At 39.1% G+C, this 23,500-nt stretch overlaps 1 pseudogene; it reads left to right on the forward strand.

Annotated features, from left to right (window-relative positions):
* The first annotated feature begins 1,480 nt into the window (after positions 1 to 1,480).
* LOC126698572 (probable inactive nicotinamidase At3g16190) lies at positions 1,481 to 8,363 on the forward strand (annotated as a pseudogene).
* The last annotated feature ends 15,137 nt before the right edge of the window (positions 8,364 to 23,500 follow it).

Below are 23,500 nucleotides of genomic sequence, written 5' to 3' on the forward strand. Positions count from 1 at the left end.
TTCCAACCTTGGTAGTTTGGTCGAAAATTTTTCCATCAACTCAAGCAATCCAATCCATGCACAGTCATGCCAGATAAACATAATTAGTTAATGTTAAATCATGAAAACTAATAAATTTATACTTAGGGATTGTTGGTGGTTGCAATCATTATTTTTTACTTCTTTGCTTAATATTTTAGTTTGTCTATTTGTCTTTACATGTTTTATTTTACTTTGGATTAATCTTTTTTAATTAACAACAATAATTAATCTTTTTTAATTAACAACAATAATTAATCTTTTTGCTAGAAGATTATTGGATATATAACAAGATAATAAAATAAATTTTTATTTGATTTGTAGTTTAGGAGAAAATTCAATTACAATATTTGACATTTTCAAAAGAAAGAGATATTCAAATTATTTAGAAGCCAATACTTTTTTTTTTTTGGTTCATACTTTGGCTCCTCAATTGAAATTCTGGCTTTCTGGCTGTAGGGAGAGGAAAAGACTTTTAGAATTACATGGAATGAGTTTCTTCAAAGAGTAGTTTTGAGTGTTTATTTATTTTTGTTTTTTTGGGGGGGTGGTAATAGGGTTATGGATTTTTGTGGTTGTAAGTTTGTGTGTTTGTGAGATGCTTTGTTCATATTTGTGAGGGTTGTTTGTGTAAGTAGATGAGTTTTTAAGTTTGTTTGTAATCCATGCTATCCTCTTCACGCGAATGTAGCGCCTCCATAATAAACTAACCATGCACTTTGAATCACCTTCAAAGACAATGTCTCGAAATCAACTGTCCTGTGCTGTCAAATGCAGCAACGAGTTCAGATTCCTTTGCAAAATTCGTAAGACTTAAATCCCACGTACACAGCGGCTTCTTCATTGCATGTCCTTACCTTCTTCTTGTTGTATGTTATATATATATATATATATATAGTATTAGAATCTAAGATGTTTACAAACGAAATCCTTAGGTTGCGGTCACGTACGATAAAATTTAGACGATCGCTGATCCTGAAAACGTTATTCTCTAAATTCCAACACCGATCAAAATAGTGGGTCTCATTTTATTACCTCCATAGCCATAGCTATATATAGCCGTAGCCATGGGTGTGTAATTTGTTTATAATTAGTGGTTTGATTATTGACGTCATGTCGTCAGTGTTTGCGTTTCTATTTTTTTGTATCACGTATTTGATACATACATGATATATATATATATATATATATATGCATGAATCGAGTGTGGGAAAGATTCGCCTATCTTATCCAGGTAGGTAATACTACTATACTAGTAACAAGTCATCCTTACATTTTTGTGGGGTACGTAGTTGAAAAAAGTGCAAATTAAAAAAAAAATAAAAAATATGTACAAAATTTTATCAAGCAGTAAAAGCAAAGCGAGGCCTATCTTCCATTTCTCATTGAAAATTTTGTTTTGGTTTGGAAAGAAAGATTTATTAAAGCCCTTTTCTTTTGGACTATGGAACATGAAAGATAAATGGAAAATTGGAAACACACAGCTCTACTTGTTATGGACATGCAGGTCCTCTCACACACTCTCTCTCTCTCTCTCCCCCAGCAAAAAGAAAAAAAAAAAAAAAAAATCTGAAGTTGCTTTTTTATTTTTTCAATTTTTGGTAGCTAGAAAGATTTTATAGATGAGGACGGTCAGGTGCCACTGAATGGAAGAGCCATAGTCCCTAATGTAATCGAGGCCGTTGAGGTCGCTAGGCAGCGTGGCAATCTTGTTATTTGGGTTTGTACACTTTTTCGTTCTTTTCACTTTAATTTCTCTGTTATTGTTCGCTTTATTTATTTGTTTGAAAAGCATTGTTCGCATTATTTGCTTTATGAGTTAATGGGCTTTAATTTGTTTGTTTCCATGATTTTTTTTCTTTCAAATTTTGCTGTTAACAGATATATGATTGATTTGAGGCATAAGGAAGATGGATAGCTCTGTTTGCGTGCTAAGAAAATTTAGGGAAATGGCTATAGAGCATGTTAAAAATTTAAGTTCAATCATTGCTTCTGAGCCGAGAAATTCTATACCTTCTATGAACTAAAAAGCCGAGAAGAACTAGATTTTTGGGTTTAGCTGAGTTGGATTTTTTCACCTTTTGGAACTTAAAGAATGAATAAGAATTAGAGCACAAAACCAATTGTATAGAATTCTTCATATTCTTTTGTAATAGAGTAATGAAAGAATATATTCGATTCCATCCTACTTCTACAAAAAATACAAAGCATTTCACCCTTATAAGTTATAACCCCATTTAGCCATTCTAGACCTTGTGATCAATCTGTCCTTGATGACTAATCGTGAGATAAAGGAATGCTTTGGAATGTGACTAGAGAACCAAATACCATTCCACCAATCAACAACAGCACAATTCATCCTATTAGCAATAAAAATTTCCATTAGTAGTAGCAGCCTAGTAGGCACTCCTACTTACTGATTATCCTCATCATAAATTTGGATTTCAAATAAGCTACTTTGAATTTGAACAAGCTGCTCTGACCTTGCTCGAGGAGTGGCCCATTTTGAATCATGTTGGAGTTGGACAACTTAGCATTTAACTTCCTGCCGGTGTCATTAACCATTCTATGCTCTAATGCTCATGCTTCTGATACAAGGGCCCATCTATATGCCAATTATCAAATCAAAGAAAAATAGAATCACCTCTAGCCACTTTGGACTTCATAAGAGGCCTCACAATTTTTAAAAAACACTTTACCTGGTGTGAAACAAACAAATACCAAAGAAGCAACAACAAAAAGCCTAAATTCCAAATTTTGGGGTTGGCTTAGCTATAGATCTTCAATAAATTAGTTAGGATCCCCTACATGTATTTTTTACCTTTTAATTCTCCCAAAAAAAAAACTCTTGATGTTTTTAAATTTAAAAAAAAAAAATCTTTTTATTCATTTTTCGTTCTTTCAACTTGAATTAATTATACTTGAATCAATTTTTTTAATCTTCTGGACATGATTGAACTATCTCAAGTTACTCTCCATCTTTTCATCAACATGGAAGAATTCCAATTTTAATTATTTGATGAGTGTGACAATATAGAAATTGTTGTTACAATAATAATAGGGGATTATGGTTTCTTGTATTATTATTATTATTTTTTAGTTGCAATTATTATTATTAAAAAATTCAATTTATTTGTATTATTGAATGATACACTAGTAACCTTATGGTAGAGTGGTTAAATTAGGCATTTTAATTTATTGATTGTGAATGTTTCTTTTTGTTTTTCTTAATAAATTCAATGGCATTGATGGTGATGATCATATTAAAAAAAAGAAAAGAAAAAAAGAAAGGGTTTTAGGTTGTTCGTGAGCATGATACACTAGGAAGGGAGAGATGTTGAACTCTTCTGCCGACACTGACTGGTATGCTGCTGGAAAAGTGGGTCCGGCTGTTAAGGGAAGTGTGGGTGCGGAACTGGTTGATCTTGATGGTCTGTTGGTCAAAGAAGGAGACTATAAATTGGTGAAGACGCGCTTTAGTGCTTTCTTTGCTACACACCTTCATTCTTTACTTCAGGGTGCTGGGATTAATAATCTGATTATATATCACTGGTTTGTGAACCTTAGAATCTGGAGATTTAAACTTTTTATAGATAGTGCTGCATGCATGTTAAGTTTGTATTTACAGCTTCTAGTTTGAACCTCTGCTTCTTGGTGTTCAAACTCCAAATTGCATCAGGCAGACTGCCTTTGACGCTTTAGCATTGGATTAACAATCTGTTTCTGTTATTTTTGATGCCACGGCTGCTGCTACACGCCCACACCTGACATACATGCTGGTAAGTAAACAACTATTATAATGTGTTATTTCATTCAATTCATACTGCATTTGCAGAAACTTGTATTTTGGTTTCCTATCTTAGCAGATGATCTTGACTGCAATAGGTAATTAACAAAACATTGTAACGTAGACATATTGATTATTATTATTATTATTTAAGTTTTTATATCATCTTCTTCAAATGATCTTATTAAATTTCTCTTTTTTGATATAGAAATCTTGCTTATGAGAACAAGTTTAACATTTTTTTTTTCGAAGAATGAGTTTATTGAGAATTGGACTATGGCTAATGGGATTCCCCCAAAAGCTCTCATTTGCTGAAGCTTCGAAGGGACAAAACATAGCAGTATTAGGACTGCTCCCTTTATATTGTTGTTTGGTTTTTATTTTTTAGTATGGTTCCTGAGTAGTATCAGAATATGTTTATGCCACAATAGGTAGAGTTTTGAAAAAAAAAAAAAAAAAAAAAAAAAAAAAAAAAAAAAGAGAGTAAGATCTGGCTACTTGGGTTTGGTTATGCTCCAAGTCAGACAAAAGAAGACCACTACGACTCTACGAGGATTTCCATTCAAGCATGTCTCCTTGGGACAAAACAAACCCTTCTTGACGTAAAGATTCACTTTTTTGTATTATGTTCGTGTGAAGAAAGCTGTCCTTTTTTGTTGTTGAAGAAAGTTGAACATTGATACTCGATTTAACTGGAGTATAAATGATATATTGAGCTTCTATGATCTAATAAAAATTCAGAGAAATGATGGGCAAAATATCAACACGTTTTATGAAAGCTTTGAAAAATTGATAGTAGGGTATGTCATTTATGCAATTTCTAGAAATTTTCTTAGCATGATACATTAACGTGCAGCAAGCTTTGCATTTAAATAATGTGCTATTTCATATTTCAACTTGGAGCATGATGTACAAATATATCCAACGCTGTATACACATGACATGAGGTATTGATATGTAACGAGGAGAGCTTTATAATGTATTTAGCTGCACAAAATGTAGAAGGGCCTTGTAGATCTAAGGGTTTGAAATTAGTGATTACTGATGTGAAGGTCAGGATTGAAACTCAAAGCAGCTAAGATCACCTAACTTCCACCTGTGAGGCTTTGAGAGAGCATGACTTCTCTGTCAAAGAGAAAGGCAAGCAGGAAGCTGTAAAACGGCAACTGAAGCCAGGTAGTGAAGGCTAATCCCTATGGTAAATAGAAGTGATCAAGGTATACACAAATGTCTGTTGCAGAAGAAAAGCAAAACTAGACCGTCTTATATGTTTTAATTTCCTATTTTAAGAGCAAAATTTCAAGTGATTGCTAATTGAAAACTACAATCTTTCACGTCAACCCTTTGATAGAGAGAAAACAAGAAAGGAAGAAGGTTGGTGGAGGGCTGTGGTAGGAGAAAATTGTAATAGTTGAATTTGAAGTGTTAGAGATATATTAGCTCATTAGTATAGGCCCAAGCCTAATTCTACTTTGTGTGCAAGTTAAGTCTCCTACTTGTACTAGAAGTCTATTAGTCTAGAGTTTAGTCTACTATATATACACATGTTATAATTCATTGTAACACAGAATTTGTACTACACTATAATATATTATTGATGTAGTCCTTTAGGGTTTCCTTCTTGGATGTAGGTCGTTAGGTTGAACCACGTAACCCTCGTGTGTTATTGTGTTTTATACTTTATGCTTTCGTTTCCACATCCATACTAGCATATTCAACATGGTGTATCAATGCTAATATTTAACATGGTATCAAAGCCACCTTCCTGTATATTTAAGAGCAATCTTTGTCTTTCTCAGTGTTTTTTTTCGCTGCGTTCATCTTCTTTGGCTTCTTACTACTGCCGTCAAAACTCTCCGATATAGTCATTCCACCGTTAGAAGTCGCATCAACATTGCAAGACTATTGCCTTCCTCAAACTACCGTCACAAAGCCAAACTTCATTCAAGAGATCTTCTCAACCTTATCAAATCTCAAGATGTCATCAAACTTCCATCTTGAGTTTGAGAGGGGGTGTTAGAGATATATTAACCCATTAGCATAGGCCCAAGCTTAATTCTACTTTGTGTGCAAGCCAAGTCTCCTACTTGTACTAGAAGTCTATTAGTCTAGGGTTTAGTTTACTATATATACACATGTTATAATTTATTGTAATACAGGATTTGTACTACATTATAATATATTATTGATGTAGCCCTTTAGAGCATTAGCATTGGGAAATGCTAATGTTATCCTATTTTACCATTCTAAAACACCACTTTATCATTATACCATACCATTTTACCATTTCTCCTACATCCCAAAACTCTATTTTTATTAAAATATTATTTTTTAACCATTTTTTATTATTTATTTCCAACCGCTATATAATTTCAGATTGTTGGAAGCTTCTTCAATTTTTTCAACTTTTTTTCACTCTCTCTCCCATGCTCTCTGTTTCTTTCTCGCTATATTTTTTTCAGATTGCTGGAACTTCTTCCCTTTTTTCATCTTTTTTTCACTCTCTCTCCCATGCTCTCTGTCACTTGCTCGCTATATTTTTTCAGATTGCTGGAGTTCTTCATTTTTTTCATCTTTTTTTCACTTTCTCTCCCATGCTCGCTGTCACTTTCTCTTTGCCCCTCCATTTCCCTTTCTCTATGCCTGACTGCCTCTCGAGTATGTGGGTCTCTCTGGTGCTGGGTGTGGCTGGGCGGTGGATCGTGGATCGTGGGTCTCTGCGGTGGATCGTGGATTGTTTTTTGGTGAGTTTTAATTTTGTTGGGTTTTGATTGATTTTGGTGGGATTTGATTTTTGTGGTTGGGTTTGTGGGTTGATCGGAGTGGCTTTGGGTGCTGGTTGTGGGTTGATCGGATTGATTTTTGGTTGGGGTTTGATTTTTGTGGTTGGGTTCGTGGATTGATCGGAGTGATTTTGGGTTGGGGTTGTGGATGGGTATAGGTTACGATGTTGGTGGCGGATTGATTTTGGGTTGGGGTTTGATTTTTGTGGTTGGGTTCGTGGGTTGATCGGAGTGATTTTGGGTTGGGGTTGTTGATGGGTATGGGTTACGGTGTTGGTGGCGGATTGATTTTGGGTTGGGGTTCACGGTGATGGAAGGTAGGTGGGTAAGTGGGTTTTGGTTAATGGTGGGTATGGTTTGTGGTGGTGGTGGCTAGTGGTGGGTTGATTTTGGGTTGAGGTTTACGGTGGTGGCAGGTGGGTGGGCGAGTGGGTTTTGGTTTATGGTGGTTGGGGTTGAGGTTGTGGGTGGTGGTGGTGGCTGTGGCGGCTATGGCTGTGGTCGTGGCTGTGGTTGTGGTGACAATGGGTGTGGGTAGTGATGCTTCAGCGATGGAGATGGGTGAGAGGCTTGGTGAAGCTTCAGCGATGGTGTTTAGGTCTGAAGAGAGGAGAGCAAACGGAGAAACAGAGAAGGAAGAGAGAAGATTTCGCGGGAAAAAGCATAATAAAATATTATTATTTTTTTACAATACTGTGAACAGTACAATTCTATGTTTAGAATTGTACTGTAGCAGTATTGCAAAAAAATTTGCAATAGTGCTGTATACCATTCTCTGATGCAGAGGGGTTTGGGGATAAAAATGCTAAATTTCCTTTAGATTTGGCATTAGCATTCCCCAATGCTAATGCTCTTAGGGTTTCCTCCGTGGATGTAAGCCATTAGGCTGAACCACGTAACCCTCGTGTGTTATTATGTTTTATACTTTATGTTTTTGCTTTCGTATTTATACTAGCATATTCAACATGATGTATCAATGCTAAAATTTAACATGAAGGTTTCAATAAATTTGGATAAAAATCATGCTGTTGTAGAATCAGGCAAGTTGAAATGAAGGGAACACCAAAATGACAGACTAGAGAGATTTTACAACTGATTATCAAAAAAGAGAGGTTTTAGAACTGAATCATGTGCAATACAGAGTTAGAAATTAGAAATGTATGTTGAAATTGGGATCTTTATTAGCTAAGGCCTAAGATAATCAACCTATACTAGAAACAAGACAAAAAAGATTTCAAATGCTAACATTCTCAAAAGGACAAACCCTATGAGGCAGTTTTAGCACTATAAAATTGCTCCAACATGATATTTCCTGGCCATTATTCTATATGCAGTTGTCTTGGTTTATGTTGTCATAGACATTTATTTAGGACCATATCTAGCATGATGGTAGTGGGTGATCTGTTCTTGCAAATTTTTAACATTTTGCATTTTTAAATACATGTGGTACGGATGTTATTGCTTGGTTGATGACTGTCGTATTTGTCTAGCAGGCAGATGCAGGTATGTGATATACTGTTGTTACTTATTATTAACGTATAAAATTTCTTGCACTTTCACCTCTCATTTAAATTTACTTGCCGTCAAGGATTTTAGCTTGCTAATATGATACCCGACTGACATGGACTACATCTTATGAACCAGCCAACATTTTTTACATGAAAAATGTTGGAGTTGTGGCCCCAACTCTACAGGAATGGTGCGAGTATGATGCTTGATCTGTCTGGCAAGAAAATCATAGATCATGTGTATTCTGCTTGAAGTTCCATGTGATTGTATTTTGTACTGATGTTTGTGTATGGTGATTTCTCTTTGATTATTGCATCATACCATTGTGTAATATATGTTTCGCATTTCAATAGTCAGATGGTGGAATATAAAGCAATGAATTCCCTATCATGTTCCTTGTTCCCCCAATTAGGATCCTCTTCACTATAAGAATGAAGAGGATTCATTTTAAAATAAAAATTATGTATTTTCCTAAATCTAAACATATATATATATATCATGTTATTTAAAATCTCGTTTAACCAATAATAAGTAGAAAAGATTGTTAATATTGTTCGTTTATGTTTTAGGTCTACCAGTGACAGTAGGTTGGCCATTGGCCAAGGGCAAGGTAGCCTTACTATAATAGCTATACACAACTATTCAATCCTAACGAAGGGTGTAACTTTAGCAACAAGTTGGTTGGTACTTCGGGTAAACTAGTTGTCTAAATACTTTGAATGTGAACATGCTTCAAGAGTGTAATAATGAAATCTTTAAAGTACAAATACTTCACTTGTATCATTCTTGCAATGAATCAAAATTTGTTGTAGGTCTATCTCTTAACTCAAATTTGCCATGTGGAGGGAAGGCTTACACTCTGTGTTGGGATTTTCTTTTTAATAGAAAAAAATCTCTTGGGATGATTCCAAGATATTGGCTAGGAGGTTTGAGCCCAAGACCTCATAGATCTCATGAGATCTTTGGACAATTAGGTAAACCCCTATGGGTTTTTCATATGTATCAATATTTTTTTATTCCCCAGTTTGATGGTATCTGTTAGCACCATTATAATTGCTCTATTAATTTAGAATGTGCAGTATGAAAAGATTTTCATAATATTCTTGAATTACGCTCCTAAAACCTGTTTGTTTTAGCATAAAACATTTTTTGGAAAATAATTTTAGTGCTTGGTGCAACTGAAAATGTTAATCAAAGGAAATTATTTTCTGCGATTTACAAAAACTACCCCAAAATTGTAAAAAAATGTTTTATGCTAATAAACTAATAGTTGAAAGCATTGATTCAGTTCATTGCATTGACGTGAACATAGTTTTGGGAGTTGGAGGTAGATGTGCTTCTATTTTGTACAAGTAAACCTCTGTAAAGTATAGAACTTTAAAAACCAGTATTATGATATTGGTTATAGGGATCGAACAGGTTCGATATTGCCTCAGTTAACTAAGTAGTGATTTGTGGTATAAAATGCTAATAAATTAACTCCAACAAGAAATCGACTATGATTGAATTATAACTGTACTACATATAACACTTCTTAGGGGGGAAGGAGGAAGGGTCCTCGGTTTGATGCAATGCAATTGCTCCTTATTAGAATTTAAGCATATAATTCAACCTGACCTAATGCTATGGAAGAAGTAGACCGCTACTTCTTACATACACTTTGAAAATTTAGAAGTTCAATTGAGTAATGCTAGAGACACATAAAATACACAATTTTGTGTCAGAACTTGCCATGTGACGAGTTGTGAGTGGTGAATGTCTGTCTCTACATGGCCTACCATCACACATCCACCAATCACAACTCACTACGTGGCGAGTTATGGCACAAAGTTATGCATCTTTATGTGTCCATAGCATTACTCAGTTCAATCGAGTATGTTGCTAACACAACATTTGGAGGAAGATTTTATTTCAGCTTTACCCTTGATGATTCTGACTTGCTACATACACGCTTACTACACACAAAAAAATTAAAATAATTTTTCAGTGCTACTACTTACATTTCTAAGCAGAATAAGGCTGTTAAAAAAAATTTCGGTGCCTTTCATTACCAAACTATTTTACAGTATCTACATTATTCCTATAGTATTTTAACATTAAAAAAAAGAAGATAAAATCAAACAAAGAATGCATAATCAAGGGGGGAAAATTATATATGGAATATAAGTGTTGAAAATGAAGAGAAAGTCAAGCATGAAACGGCAGTGTTTGATTTACATGAAGAATTCCTAAATTGGATTGATACGGCACCGTTTTGTTATATTCATGATTCGGGCCCCATAAAAACGACGATGCATTGCTTAAGTGAAGACATGCTTCTATCTCACGTGCCATCAGCTATAGCCGTTTGTCAGAGGCTCCACGTGTTGATCAGTGATTAGCTGGAAATCTTTTCCCTCCAAAACTAATTTTCTATTTTAGATATTTTCTTCTCTCTATAGGATTGTATATAAACTCAGTCTCTGTAATTATTCTGTAACAACTCAGCTCTCATTCATTCATCACCAATCAATTTTAGAGAGCTTGTAGGTTTTTTACAATAATAATAAGTATATTAAGGTGATAACAACATTGTATTTTAATCAATTTTAGAGAGCTTGTAGTTTTTTACAATAATAAGTATATTAAGGTGATAACAACATTGTATTTTAATCAACTTTGTTTGTATAGTCACTTTTAAACCTCCATAATGTCTTAACATGTGTTTAGGGACTTTTTTTTTTTTTTTCCACATCATGTGGTCCAATCTCATTGAGTAATATTTGCTTAGTTAGCAAAAAAAATCAGAAAACGGGGAATAGGCCCAATAAAATTATCCTTTACACAACACGGGTTGGGCTTTGTCCAACACATTTGTTTCATCACTTATATGAATTTTTGGGCCAATAACTATAAACATCACTTCACGAAATGAGCTAAAAGAACCAAAGGCCTAAAAATTTCCCTATGAAAACCAACCGGGCTTAAGGCCTAATTACTTTGGTTCCTCACAAAACTACACAGCATAATTTTATCATCTCACCTGTTGGGAGTAAGGGCCCAAAAAGACCCACATCACTCGAAACCAAAGAGAAAAGGAAAAGGCCACCAAGAAAAAAAAAGAAAAAAAAGTCATTTGGGCCACTCCTCCCACTAAAAAGACTTGGCCCACTCTGTAGCTCCAGCTTAAAGGCAAAAGCAATGAAGCCCAGCTCGTAAAAAGATGATAAAATAAGCTTAAGAAATAAACTAAGAATTGTTGGATTAGTTAGGCTATGTTTGGTTTGTGTGTTTTCATCACTCATTTCTCAATTTGATAACTCAATTCTCACTTTTTGTGGGCCCCACCACAATTTAGCTTGTTTGGGTTTGTTCCCATAACTTAATACTCAAAAAATTGAGTTTGAATTGTGAAAATTGAGAACAAGATTTTGATGTTTTCAAGTGATGGAAAATGAGTTATAGTGGCATTTTTGTGATTTTAAGTAGCCAAGTGGGATCCATCTCTTTGTCAGACCGCACTTAAAGGCCAATGGTCCCTCTCCTAAATTCCTATAACCCGTGCTCTCTCTCCCTCCTCTCTTTCTCATTTTCAACCTAAACACTAGCTTAATTTGCAAGATCTGCCCAAGCTAGAAAGCATATGCCCACAAGTCGTTTTTGTTTTGGGTTTTGGGATTTGTTTCAAAATTGGTATTTGTGGGTTTATGAGCTGGGTTGTGTTTGTCCTTCACTCTGATGCATTGGGGAGAGAGAGAAATGAAAGAGGAAGTAGGAGTGTTTTAGAAAAAAAAAATGAAAAAAGAGTGGTGAGAGAGTAAATATCAAGCAAGTTGTTGTGACAAGGGTACTGTTATCGTTCTATAAAAAATAGACACGTAGGCTCCACATTTTTGAGTTAAAGTTGAGTTTTTAAGCTAAAATCTAGACCCAATATTTGAGCCAAACACATTGTTGAGTGACTTAAGAGAAAAATAGAGGATAGAATATGAGATATGGGTTAGAGTTTTGAGTTATGGAACTAAGTTTTGAGTGATGCTAAAACCAGACATAGCCTTATTCTCTTGTTCAAATTACATCGACTGATAGTTGGACCAAAACACCATGTAGAATAAGGGCTTGACATGTGGCTAATAATTCAAAAGTTTCCCTTTGTAGCCTATTGTTGCTGATACTAGAAATGAGACAAGAACCATTGACTAATTGAGAATCGAAAAGGGGAAAAAAGAAAAAGAAAAAGGAATTTGTTCCTTCCTCACGAAGCTTTAGCCAGGCTTTGAGAAGTGATGATCGAAGCTCCATAAAAGATGAAGAATCCTCTATATTTCTTCTTCCCTTCACCAAACTTCATCATGAAAATGAAACAATTTGATCCATGAACTAATCACATAAATTGCGATAAGAGAAATTTGAAAAATCGTAGTTTAGAGAGCAAAAGAAAGAATATGTCTAACAAAGTTCCAACAACCTCAAGTTAACTGAGAAGCAGGGAGCTTTGCATGTCTTCTCCTACCTCTTGGATCTCTGACGAATTTGTGTGGAGGAAGTAAGCTCCATTATACATTCTTCACCATTGGCATTGCTTAAGTTGATGAGGCTTTCCTTGCTCTAAGCTCAATACATGAGCAAGAATAAAATGACCCAAATGGTGACAAGGCATTCATTATCAAGCTGTTTGAATGTCTTGTACCAATTAGGAGATGTGACCAAATGAATTAAGGAAAACGAACTTGCCATTCTTAGCGAAGAACTAGGAAGAATGGTTAAAACTCCTTGCCTATTGGATCATACATTTACTACCTCTATTATCTTTCATCTTTTCACTCCCAAAACTTTGTGTAAGGGGGGCATTAATTAAACAACAACCAAAACACTAGTCCTAACTAGTATGTGCTCTCATGCCTAGTGCATGTGGTGGCAGTGGAGAGTCCTGTAGTATCATTACAGGAGTTTAAGTGATCTCCCTGGTGTGAGGTCGTGTGCCGTTTTGTTTAGTCACCGAAGTAAATTAGTGGTGTAAGAGTCCTAGATAGCTAGAGTCTACTATGGCTGAGGATCTTGAAAAGTTGTGGAGCAAATTGTCTTTTACAGAGGAGGAAGATGAAGGTATTGAACTGGGCAACAACTACACTAAAGCTATGAGGGCCGTAGGGAGGAACTGTGTAGTAATGAAGGTCCTTACGTCCAGATGTGTGAGTCTGGATGTGCTGAGGAAAAATGTGAGGATGCTGTGGAAGCCAACTAGAGGGGTTAAAATTTCGGAAATAGAGAATGAGCTTTTCCTTGTAGAATTTAGGGATGGTAAGGATAAGTAGAGAATCCTCGACATGTGTCCATGGAGTTTCGAAAAGCAATTGGTCCTCATGCAAGATTTCGAGGGGGAGCTTGTCCCTAAGGACATTGTTTTGAAGTGGGCGCCTTTCTGGATTCAAATTTATAACCTCCCCCTAAAGAGTAGAACCAGAGAAACGGGTGTGACTATTGGATCGAAGCTGGGGGAGGTAATGGAGGTGGATGTGGCTGAGTCAAGGGTACAATGGGGCAAGTTCCTGCGTGTATGGGTGCAAATGGATGTTACTAAAAAACTAATTCGAAGGAAGAAGATAAACGTTGAAGGAGGGGAAAGCAGGTGGGTGAATTTTAAGTACGAAAGACTTCCAAATTTTTGTTATGGATGTGGTTTACTAAACCATGCCATTAAAGACCATTGTGAAGGCTGGGCGGAGAAGAGCAGGCTTGAAGAAGAAAGCTTACAATATGGGGCTTGGTTGAGAGGGGACACATGGAGAAAGAATGGGTGGGCATCAACCCAGGTTGGAACGGGAAGGGAGTTTGTTTCGAACCAAAAGGTCACCAGAGAAGGTTCGGAAAATCAAACGGAGCTGTCACAGTTGGCTGTTGTAGGGGATGGAAGCGGCAAGAGTCACGTGCAGTTGCCCTCAGGCATGGAGCCTAACGCTTCATTGGGTGTGGTAGCAATGTCAGAAAAGTTAAAAGGCGTGGAAGAGGACTTTCACGAATTGGGTAAGGTTAACAGGGTGACAGGGAAGGCCACTCAAGAGAGAGAGAGAGAGATTATGTACAAGATTTTGACCGGCAAGTAAAATCCTTGGAATAGGGATTCAAAGGGATAGGAAAAGTGGGACTTTAGCACTTTCACAAAGGAGGTTTGTGGAGAAGTTGCTTGAGTTGTTTGGCATGAGCAAGGCAAAGCCGGTAAAAACACCATTCGCACCTCACTTTGCAGTGCTTACTCTAAGAGCGGCAACAACAAGTGCCCTTACTCAACATCTTTTAACGGGATGGATCAACTACTTATTTAGTGTAGTTACGATAGAACTAGGATGAAAGAACAACAAGTCTCTGTTCATGGGAACAGAGTGAACAGTCGATTCGGCAAAGAGAGGTGTTACGAACACCAGGGCAATCTCGATGAAAGTAGAAGCAACTAGATCAACGGCTACTTTCCAACTTGCTGCTTTCACTATGACCTTCCCCACCTAATCTTCCTCCATATAGGAGGGGTATAGGAGAAGCCTCGGAACTACGCTTGAAGCTTCATTCAGATCGATTCCAGTCGCCGCTACGCCACATCAATCCGTTATGGCTCGACTCTCTTCCTTAGCAACGACAAATTCTCCAGGCAGCCATATTTGCGGGGAACTACATAAGTACATTAGTTGGACGAGCAGTGGATTACATCACCCCGATTCGCACCAAGTTTTCTCTGTCGGACATGGAGAAAGCTCCAAGGATTGACCCAAGGTTAGACTACTCTACGGAACCCCTTTGGACGACTGCTCTGTGCTTGCCGGTATCTTTCGTTCTTCTGGCCAGGACCAATTCCGCCTAAGGCCATGATCGAGTCATGACGAGCTAGACTAATGATGCTCTTTCAAGGACCGACAAAACTCTCTAATGCTGATGATCAAATGTTGCTTCGGATGTGTATGAGAAGGAAGCTTCTCACAGATATTGACTCTTAGATAGATACCAGCATAGTCTCTTAATTAAGAGTTTCTTGTTGGTTGCACTCGTAAAGCGAGCGATAGCTTAAGAGAGCAGCGAAAGAAGCCCACAGAGCGGTGATATTTCCTAACTAGCAAGTGGAGGATCATTCCAGTCTCTGATGGCGTAGCCAATGTGTCATGCTAGGAAGTTGAGCTAGGGCATTTCTTCTTTCTCAACGGAAGTGAAAACCTTCCTCTATGCTGACAGAAGCGGAGAGGCAGGCAAGAAAGAAGGAACCAAGCTAGGGCTCTCTATAGTAATAGTTGTCTCTGTTCACTCATGCTTACTACTTAAGACTCTTTTTTCCCTCTACACCTGAAAGATCGAAGTAGCGGCGAGGAAGAGCTTGAAGAAGGAAGAAGTACCATTGGCGAAGTTGCTTCCTCCAGTCTTTGTATGTATGGGATGTACCCGAGAAAGAGACAAAGCAGCTGAGATTAGAATGAGTAGCATTGGTCTTGGTCCGACTAATCAATGTCAAAAAGATTCCATCGATCGGTGAAGCATATCAACGGAAGTGTGCATGCTAGCGCTCTCCTCTAAGCTTCTAGTTAGCTCATCGAAAAGACTGACTCCCGAGCACATGAGTTTGTGAAGATGCGTTGGTTGATCCGGAGACATGGCCACTACAGGCCTAAGGTCCTATCAGATTGCATAGCACATGCTAAGAGCTGTGATGCCTGTCAGAGGTACGGACCAATCCAGCACAAGCCGGCTTCCGACTTAGACCCGATTATCAAGCCTTGGCCATTTCGAGCTTGGGCAATGGATATCATCGGACTATCCCAGATCGTCAAGAGCTCTTTCTCCTAGTAGAGGCCTAGCCTTATCCACCTTGCGCCCTGGGTACCTTATTGACTTCCCTGGGGGAGGTTGAGAAGAAGCAGCTATTGAACCCCCATCTGTCTTTGCTGCTTGACTGATGGAAAGCTTGACTTTCTTACTTGACTATTGAACGACTCCGATCTGCAGATGTTTTCCTTAAAAATGTCTTTTCCTATTTCAAAGAGGACGTTTGTCTTATGAATCGATTGAAGAAGAAAGAAACTTAGCATAGAAGAGAGGCAAGGCAGAATAAGCGATGTTGGAGGCAGGGCTCCTAGAAGCTCATACCCGTCGAAAGGGAAATGATCTTTAGGTAAGAAAGGCCCCTCTCTTCATTCATTAAGCTAAGCCGGAAAGAGAGAGAGAGTTAGATCCGGGCATAGCCATAGATGTGGAACTCTTTCGACTAATATGAATTAGAACTGGCTACAGAGGAAACCGAACCCGTCACTCCAATACTTATTTCTTGTGATTCCGAGGGTGGGCGGAACGATCAGCTGATGCGTAGCTTCAGAGTGGGCGTAGATCAGAAAAAAAAAAAAAAAAAAGAAGAATGGGAAGCAATGAACCAACCAAGAACAAGCAAGTGATTTGATCAATAGCAGCAGCGAGATGTTAATACCCTCGTTTCCCAGAAAGGGAACCAGAGCCAACGCACCGCACCTAACAAGCCATCGCCAACAACAAGAAGGACTACGGCTTTGCGCACTGGCACACTTCCGCACCTACGCACTAAAGGCTTACCCTCAGATATTAGCCTTCGGCTTACTATCTGTGTAAAAAAAAATCACTCTTGACTACTATAATGAAAGAAGGGCAACCGAACCTACTCCCTCACCACCGGAACCGCCAGCAGACCTTCTCTTCCTACCAGGCACACTCACTCAAGCGCACCTACGACTACTCGCCTTCCTGGCTTACCGTACTGACCAAAGACCGACATAACGCGTTGCCCAGCCAAAGGAAGGGTAAGAAACGGCCGCAATAAGGAAAGAGAAGAAGAAGACGATTCTCCGACATTCCCTCTAGAAGCAGACTCAATGCTGTTTCTTGCAGTCAGTGTAACTGAGTAGCTCCTAACTCATCTTTGTTTACAGCTAGCTGACTCATCTCTAGGGAGTGTACACAGACCTGCAAGATAGTCATTCTTACATCGCTCCTTTAGTTACACATGGTGTGTCATGCAAACTGTAATTGAGAAATTGAGTATTAGCAGTTTCAGTTCGATCAATGATTAGAATTCCTGCCTAAGGATAGGACACTCCCTCTGGGCATTCTTCTCAAGCAAGAAGACTTTGACCTTCGACAATGGATCTTAAAGCGCGCTTTAGCAACCATCAAAAGAAAAGTTTAAGAAACCTAGCCCCCGGCTATAGAAAAGAGTGTAATTCTTGACCTTCCTTATTTCGTACTTCTGTCTGCTCATTGCACGGTCTACAAAGCCAAAGCCCCACCACGAGGGCTGTCTTTCTCTCGACTGTACTCGGCTTATTGAATATCCGAGTGGAATTGCCTTTTCTTTAGCTAGCTGGAGTCGCAAAAGAGTATAGCTTTGCTTGGAAGACTAGGGCCAACACTCTATCTTTAGTAGAGGGGTGCTCCTGGTTAACTCCAATGATGGATCAAGGGCTTGAGGCCTCTCTCTCTTCTACCCATTTTAGGTAAGGCTAGAGCAGAAGCAAGAAGCGTCCACATAAGCAAGGGCTTTGTAGACTACCAGTAATATCAAGGGCCTTAAGCTTCACCAATTCATTCGGATCAGGAAGAAAGGGGGCAGAGGGTGAGATAGAAGGGGACGGGAAGGCTTTCAACTAGGACACCAAGTTCGAAGCTGAAGTGGTATACAAATCTACCGTTACTAGGAAGGGTCTTATTATAAAGTATACGTATCGGCTTGCGACCAAGGAACTGCTACCATCTCTTAACTGATCGATTTCTTGCTATCCTAAGAAGAATGCTTTGACTATTATTATCACACAGACGAGTTAAACTAAGAAAGAAGAGCCGATTCGTTCACCCCCTTACCTGCTTTAGAAAGATGGAATGCTACCCAGTTCATTCGTGCACTATGCTTAAGACAGATTCACTGGCAAAGAACCTATTCATCACTTTCTAATTGAAGCTTGAAAGCCCTTTCTTTCGCTTGCTTCTTTCCGGCAAAAAGACCGAGGGCAAGATCTCTTTATATAAGTAATTCCATCCCTCACATTTGATTCAAAGCAACTGCTTGGCCAGCTTGGGACAGGCTTGCTTGAGTAGATATGATCACAGTAGCTGCTACTTCTTAAAAAGAGGAGCGAAAAAGCCAACCCTTTGTCCCCTATAAAGTAGCACGTTCCCGGATATCCTCGTAGAAGGTGCGTAGCATTTAGGCCACGGTAGCAAGTGTTCTGTAAGGAGCTGTGGGACTAAGAGAACAGGCTCTTTGCCACGTGAATCATAATAGGCTGCTGTTAGCATGTTAGTTGCCTCTTACCTGACCCTTCTTACTGGATTTCCGGTCTTTCCTAATGGTGAATAAGCGCTGTGTAGATGAATTAGCAGGTAACTTGATATTTCATAAAACTGGTAGAGTAGAAAGATTAGCTCTTCCTTCCTAGGCGGCAAATAAAATAATGGATTAAAGAACAGTCGTAAGGCTGCATTGATCGAATAGATGACTAAGGCTTAGAACTGATAGCAATTGAATCAGTTGTTGATGCAATAGAAGTAGAAGGTCTTTCTGCCCCCTGCTCTCGAACGTGCTCTTGTCGCAATTGAATCTGAATACCAGATTTTCTGGGTATTGGCAGTGAATCAGATAGAATAGGTAATTGTTCCATTAGGAGCTCTTGTCTTATAGAAGTAACCGGTGTTGGATAGAAGACTGTTTTAGTTGCCGGTACTACTACTTGAGAAGAAGCTACACATTCATCTTACTCGAGAAATTACTTTTGAATCGAGAGCTTTTTTAAAAAATATTCCTATTTAGGAACTTCACTGAGAGAAAGTAAAGAGAGTAACTGCACTAAGGCAAATTTGACAGCATCCGATTTTGTACAGTTAATCTTAGCAGATGCTTTTGAGGCATTCTCCTTCATAAAGATGGCATCAAGTCGATGTGGGACTTGAGGAATAGAATACGGGGATTTCTTTGGGGAGGAATCACTGGGATTTTAAGCATTCTTCGTCCCTTATCCGCACGTAGATCTTTTGACAGCTGGGATGGACTTTTATTTCTTGGGTGAACCTTCCTTGCTTGGCTGGTCACTTTCATAAGGAATTCTTAAACCGCTTCCCTCCATTCAAGACAGGAGGACTGGTTAAGGTGTTAAGTCACAGGAAGGTGTTAAGTCAAAGTTAGTAGGAATGGGCCAACCCAAGCAAAGGTCAAGGAGTCGTCCCAAAGTTGAAAGATTCGTTGCACTTACGACGAAAAGGTGCAATTCGAGAGTCATTCAAAACGTTTAAAAGGTCTGGAAGCTCTTTTTGCTCAGTCTCCATTTTTGTATTGTCCCCAAGCAGCATCCCTTCAAGTCCCTGCTATCTCGATAAGGGAGGCCGTTTCTCCTTCCCTAGAGATGGGTTTGCGGGCATCGCTCAGTAGTTTAATCTAGTGAGGGAAACCCTACTTATCATTAATAGAAAAAGAAAGAGGGGGAACATAAGAAAAGATTTGCTATGAGCGCACTTAAGAATTTCTTAGATTGGGACATGAAAGTGAGGAGACTCAAAAGGATAGATTTCGCCAACGGATTTTGTTAGAGACTGACTTTTGTACCCTACTAGTCCGCTGATCTTCCTCAAGGTCAGAGTCTCGGTCCTTCTTTTGCACCTGCATTTTCTTCGATTCAGTGGTAACCTCAGTTATCCCGACTTCCAGTTGCTAGTTTTGAGTTCCTATCCGACTAAAGAGAAGGGGGGCAACCGCAACCGATTATATATCCGCTGCTGCTTATCCACTCTTTTTCCTCCAGGTAGGGGTACTGGCTTATTATTCTTAGAATACAAGTAAATGAATTCTTTTTACATACATAAGAGTCCGCCTTTGGTGATCAAATACAGTAATGAAGGTTTGCCTTCCCTGGAGATTGGGCTCAAGGTCATCCCTCTGTTAGTAGCGGTTCATTCTGCAAGATAGAATGAAAAGCAAATCACAGTCTTGTTTTTTGAATAGTTGGGGCAAAAGAGTGTTTTCGACCTGTAATTCATAAGATCGCAATCTGACCGCGTGGCTCGCTTGGCCTGCGATGGCCGCTTGAGTCTATAAGTTTCTTCATATGACAAGAAGGCTCCTACATGGTCAATAGTCTCGGTAGGATGACCCCGACGGTTTGCCCGAGGAAACTTTATGGAAGGGTTAACATTAGGAAGGTGTTAAGTTCGCTTATCCGAAGAAGCCTTTTTGTAAGGACCGGCTTTCACTTCTGACTCGCAACTGTACTGGGAAGGCTCATGTCTATTAAATATTCGGATTTCGGCTATGACCTTCACATCGTTAACAGTCTCGCCGAAGCTCTTATAACCGACTGTTTTTAATCTTTTTATGGATGTGATATATCTGATGTTCAATTCTGTCATAGGGGCTGCTGCACACTAATATAAATCAAATTTAATTACGTCATCCGAGTGAAAATCAAACGATTCCACAGTTTGACCTGTCTATTAATGTCACGTCCTGCCTGTGCAGACTAACCTTTCTTTCATGACACTCTTGGCCATAAGCTGTATTATGTGTTTTCGCTAGGACCGACTTCTTTCGGGGCTACTCTCCTCCCGCTAGAAATGTAATAATACATCGAGAGTCTAATCCCGTGGCCCCCTCCGGCCAAATCAGTTCATTTCGCTCTCAGCTACCGCTCTTCGTTTAGGACGGACCGCTCTTCCTTCCTCTTCGAGTCCTCCTTGACTTATCTTTCTCCGGTCGTCCCCTCCGATCATGATCTACTTACTCCCTGTGATATAGCTTATGTTCAATAGGATCGAGACTACTCTAACAATTGAAAATGAAAGGCAAGCAGGAATTGAACCCACTAATAGGCCAGCGCTTGGCGTTTACTCTAGCCCATCTTTATAGGATAGACCTGTTTATTCAGTTGTCTTTCCCCTTACCTTATCAGTAGATCGGTTGAGGCTCGACCCTTGGGGTTTCCGACCTTGATGCCATAGTTTGGAGGGGGCTGACCAGTGGGTTGGAAAGAAAGAGTTGTAGAAAGAGAGGAATCGAGATAAAGTGCACTTTCCCTTGATGTCAGTCTATTCCAACAAAGCACACAATAAGTGAGATGGTAGCTAAACCTGAAACCCTTACGGTGAGGCAGAGACATAAATCAAGCTTGCATATCCGTCTTAGCTGGAATCCTTCTTATCTTTCTCCTACAAGCCAATCATTCAGTCTAGCTCTACTTTACTACGATATAACTTGCTCTTGTTTTATTCAATCACAAACAGTCAAACCAGCTACCGAAAGAGAGATACTCAATCCGTTACCATGACTGATAGGATGATCAAACAAGGATGAAAAGCTACATGTTCCGCTTCTCCTGTTAGTTAGAGAGGAGCAGAGACCGTCCTATCTTGTTGGTTCTTTTTCTTTCTTAACCATGAGAGTCAGTCAATGTTGGCTTCCTCGATTACACAGTTGACCACACGCATTCAACGGTAGGGAGTAACACATTCTGTTTACAATTTTTAACGTAAATTCCAGAGATACTCATCAAGTGGACCATACCAAGGTGTGAAGCGAAAGCTCCTTCTTTGCTTTTCTGATCTCATTGTGGAAGTACCATGTAGAGATAGGCACCTTATCTATGCAATAACGATCTAACTCTTCAAGCCAGATTCGTGAAAGGTCAATCTACACCATGGAAGTTTCATTGCTGAATGACTTGTCTGCTACCAACTCCTTCCTCTATGGGTAGGGCATCTCTACATGTGAGACCTTGTATAAAAATTTCTCACATACCGGATTCCCGAGGAAGAAAGAGAGCTTTTCTCCTTCTTGCTTTCATGCATAGCAGACTAACAAGCTGAAAAGTGATCTCGCTGTACCCGATCTCCAAGCACTGACATTGAGAGAAGAGCGGAACGTGACTCGCTTTATATTATAGGGGACTTCCCCAGAGACTTCTCAACTCATATCGGAGCAAGGAAGCAAGCAACCTACTAAGACTGAGACCGCGTGAAGCAATACCACATTCTCAATACCCCGGCAGACACCGATGTAGGGCTTCGTTCTTCTCTTGTTCCTGTTTCCATATGGTATAGATTGGCTGATCGTTCCCCTTCCTCTGGAAAAACTAGCAAATAGCATTTCCTTGTAAGTGTCATGTCAAAAACGAGGAATTGGGATCTCACCTATATTTCATTTGCCTTATGGTTTACATTACAGGGCTTCCTGCACTAAGGCTCTTAGTTGACTCTCCCGCAAATTCCTTAATCTTTTTCTAAACATCTCCTGACGATGCAATTCATTCAGTATATCCCTTTCCACTATAGAGGAACTCTCCAGGCAAGTGTTCTTAAATCTCTGACAGAACCTTTCAAGTTTTCGCTAACGCATTTCGGTAATATAAGCGCAATCCAAAGGCCACTATCACGTCGGTTGAGGGAAAGATGATCTAGTCCTTCTCTGAGAAAAAGGTCCAAGCATGATGCAAATGAAATTCTCTTTTCTTCCAACTCAGAGAGGGGCACTTATTACATAACCTGCTCGCATTTCTTAAAAGAGAATTGGTTGAGCTAATCGACCATTCAAGGGAAGCGGCTTTCCTTTTGACTTCTCCCTTTAAGATTTAGAAAACAAGGGGAAAGTCCCTACCCTAATCCAATAAGTAAGATTAGTTAGCCTCTGTTCCTGCCTTAAACTTGAAACTAAACTGACTAAAGAAAGGTCCATTAACAATAACATAAGGTCTATTAACAAAGGAGGAAGGCTATGCTTTTCTCTCCCGCTGTAGCATTCATTTCTATGGACCAAGGCCAAAGCCCATAGCGTCCTGCCTTGATTAGCCTTCTGGGACTCAAGGGATTATTGCTCCTCTGCCCTTCTCACTTTATAGGGCCTTGCTTCTTGTGGGTTGGCTTTCTCGCTCGTACTTAAGGGAAAGTCCTAAGCTTGCTTGGAAGATGAAGCTTTCAGGTTGCTTGCTATCAGTGCATTAGATGTCCTAGTTGTCCAGTACCAATCTGCTTTTAAGGCTCAGTGTGCCTGTGCCTTCGTTCAGTCATTCATCCAGTCTCTTGCAAGTGCTATCGAATGGGATTTGAACGAATAGCCTCTTATCGAATCCCCTGTGAGTGAGGGTACTCCTTATTATTTTATAATTATATTATAGAGATCGTTCTTAGGATAGCCTATGGCTAGTTAAGATTTCTTATTCATACTATCGGTCCGTGCGAGTGTGAGTATGAAGCAAAGGTGCCAAGCTGAAGGTTGAAAGTCTGGAATCCGCTCTTACTGGTCTCATATCCATTGCTCGAGTAAAAGTGGGAATGCCTGTCTCCTGTCTCTGGCCATGGAAGGATCTTTCTCTCTAACTAGAAATCTCGTAGGAGAAGAAAGAAAGTAGCGTAGAAAAGAGAGCTTTCCCTCTTCCTTCGGGTGTAC

This window comes from Quercus robur, chromosome 2 (assembly GCF_932294415.1).
Source record: "Quercus robur chromosome 2, dhQueRobu3.1, whole genome shotgun sequence".
NCBI lineage: Eukaryota > Viridiplantae > Streptophyta > Magnoliopsida > Fagales > Fagaceae > Quercus > Quercus robur.